The sequence below is a fragment of the Chaetura pelagica genome, unplaced genomic scaffold (assembly GCF_000747805.2).
Source record: "Chaetura pelagica isolate M959 unplaced genomic scaffold, ChaPel_1.0 scaffold118, whole genome shotgun sequence".
Classification (NCBI taxonomy): domain Eukaryota; kingdom Metazoa; phylum Chordata; class Aves; order Apodiformes; family Apodidae; genus Chaetura; species Chaetura pelagica.
In genome coordinates this window covers 655,013-658,393 of record NW_009954408.1, presented here as the reverse complement: position 1 = coordinate 658,393, position 3,381 = coordinate 655,013, and positions in this window count along the sequence as shown.

Sequence of the window (3,381 nt, the reverse complement as noted above, 5' to 3'; positions counted from 1 at the left end):
CTAACTTCAGTATGAAAAAGCAAAGCTTGGCTTTGCTAATAGAAAAGCCTTCAAATTCTTTTTAAAAGAAATGAATTCTTTTTTAATACCCCATAGTTTTCCCTGGGGAAAAGGGCAGAAAAATCTACAGGTCTTGATGCTGGTCACATTGCTTAATAAGCTTGTGCAAGTCAATTGGATACTGTGGAGATGGAGACTGTAGAAGAACCTGATTAGAATTAAATGGTATTAATTAAGCCTCATAATTTCCCAAATGATAGGTGGGTGATATGACTTCATAGAGATGGCACAAATTGGCTCCTTCAATGTCACATCACTCCAGGGGAAGGACAGTTTGCAATGACCTAACCCACTGCTTCCAGGTGGGCTTCATTTGGGGGATACACAAAAGTTTCACCTTCTCCTCAGGAAAATATGTTTTGTTTCTTCTTAGTCATATTGCTGAAACACCTTTACTGCCCTCTGGTGTGCACTTCAGCAGCAAATATGTGCATAAAATGAAAGATAACTGGCATTTATCTGAATGCAGCTGTTTCAGTTCATTTTTCTGGCTACTTCTAAACAAGGCTTCAACTTCCCAGGACAAACAGGAGATTCAATTCACTTACAATTCACACCTCCACAGTGTTTATTGACCCAACCCATCAGTTTAAAAGGTAGGTCTCAGCAACTACCCTAAACATAAATAGAAAATACAGAATTTTACTCTCTTGTTGCTTCAGTTGACACTGACTTCAGTTCTCCTCACCTCTTAACTTAAAAATATCAACAAAAATACCCCTCCCTAAACCATTTCCACTTTCCCACCCATGTCATCTCTCCCTGCTTTACCAGGGAGGGGGTTGAGAGGAATAAGCAGTATGACCAGTGCAAACCCCACTGTTTCTCCCACTGCTGACAACCTCAGTTATCCCTTCCTTGCCCATTCAAGGTCTCCACAAGGAATCTTAGAACACTGTTCCATGTCATCCTGTGTGAGATGTAACTCCAGGTGCCAAATGCTTATCTGGTATCAAGCAAGCATGTGGCCTTAGGGAAATCAGAAGAGTAACCTGACCCAGGAGAAAGCTGTTCAGCTTTATGTCTGGGTGATGCTTCCATCACACCAGTGACTGTCAGAGCTAGTGACTGCATGATTGTGAGATTTTAAGCACAGGAGGCTGCACAGGGAGAACCTCAAGGAGAAGAAGTGGGAACTTTTGTCAGCAGCCCAACATGACACTGAGTCAGATATTAGCAAGTCTCTGTGACCTGATCAAGTCTGAAGTCCACTTTTGGGCTCTCCAGTACCAGACAGACATTGCCACACTGGAGTGAGTTCAGCACAGAGCTACCAAGATGATCAGGTGGACAGAACACATGATGCATTGGGACAGGCTAAAGAGAGAACTGGGTTTGTTCAGCCTCCAGAAAGCTTGGCAGCATCTTCCTGCTGTCTAAAACTCTATCAAGAAGGTGTAGATAAGATGAAGCCAAACTCTTCTGAGGGTCAGGTTACTGACCCTGGATTGATAAGGTGCAACAGATACAAGTTGTAACATGCAGAGGGTGGTCAAGCAATAGATCATGTTGTCTTTAAAATCTACATATTTGGAAGCATTCAAACCTTGGCTGTAGCCCCCCTGTGTGTCATGCTCTTGTGGAAGAGCTTGGAGCAGGGAGCTGGACTAGATGATCTCTACAAGTCCCTTCTAACCTGCATGAGGCTGCAAGTTTATCAAGCGCATCAACCCTTTACAAATAATTACACCAAAATGATTCCTACAGCATGTTTGCTTTTGAAAAAAAGAACTAGAATTTGAATATCAAAACTCCAAGAGCTGCAACTGGCACTTTTCAGTTTTTTAGGTCAGAACATAACCACATCCAGGGAAAATACACCCAAGAGAAGTGGCTGAAGAAACAGCTTTGAGACACCATTACTCGGCCAAGACATTTCAAATGGCACAGGCTGATCCACAAACCACTGCCTTTCATAGCTGGTCAAGACCACCTTCCCTCCTGGAGTGATCAGGACTGCTGGATCTGCCCCTGGCTCAGTTCTGAAGACAGCAGAACATGGGCAAACCCATCCATTTGGACAGACCCTGCCAGCTACCAGGAGCCAGATGGAAAGACTGTGGTTCCTGAACTAACAGGATCCACTTGAGAAGCCTGGAAGAATGGAAGCTTGAGAAGAATCCACTTGAGAAGAATGGAAGTTGGCTGACAGAACCCTAAAGCATACTACTGACTCTTGTCCCTGCACAGAGCAAGCTGCCTCTCAACAACAGAAGCCTTGCAGCTCCAAGACAGCAAGCCAGGAACCCAGGCATGCTAGTCACAAAAAGCCCTATCTCAGCTACCTAAAAAGCAGCACGAGTTGTGAGCCAAGTAATAAACTCACAACCTGATTCAGGAATCACAGAATTACCTTGGCTGGAAAAGACCTTCAAGATCACTGAGTACATCCCTCAGTGCTACGTCTGTAAGACCTCCAGGGATGGTGACTCCACCACTGCCCAGGGCAGCCTGTGCCAGGGCCTGACAGCCCTTTCAGGGAAGAAATTCTTCCTCACATCCAACCTAAACCTCCCCTGGTGCAACTTGAGGCCATCACCTCTTGTCCCATCACTTGTAACTTCATTGAACAGCCTGATCCCCACCTCTTTACAACCTCCTCTCAGGCAGTTGCAGAGAGAGGTAAGATCTCCCCTCAGCCTCCTTTTCTCCAGGCTGAGCACCCCCAATCCTGTTTCCCCACTGCCCTCCTCCCATAGAGCAATCATTCAGCTGAAACTAAACCAACAAACCGTGTTTTCCTTCAATGCTAAAGCAAGATGATTGAGGCAGCCATCAAATTTCTTTTAGGCATAGGGAAAAAAAAAAGGTACCATTCTGGTAAGCAAGAGCAACCTACATTTCATGTACTGGTATCAGTAATGCTGCATCTTTTCATCTTCTTTCACAGGTTGTTTCATGGGGAATTAGCACAAAAGCACAAACCTGCTCCTGACAGAATCAAAGTCAGATTCTTTGTTTATTGGGACCATTCCTGCAGGCCAAACTGTGCTGCCTTCAGCCTGTGAGAGGCTGCTTTGACTTCAGTGTAAAAACCTTCTTCCTGTTTTCACTACAGAGAAGAGGTGAACTTGGAACTAGAGGTAATGGCTGCATGTAAAGTCATGGCACCTAACTCCACCCAGAACTACCCCAAGAGAAAGACACAACACGCAGTGAAACGAGAGAAACTACAGGCACAAACTGGGAGCTAAAGGATGAGAAACACAGCGGTGTTGCCTCAGGGTGTTCCCACCAGGAGCCGGGCTCTGACTCAGGCAGGGTGCTCAGCACATGACTAGAGAAGCAATTACCACTCCGACCTCCAATCCACTCTGCCCA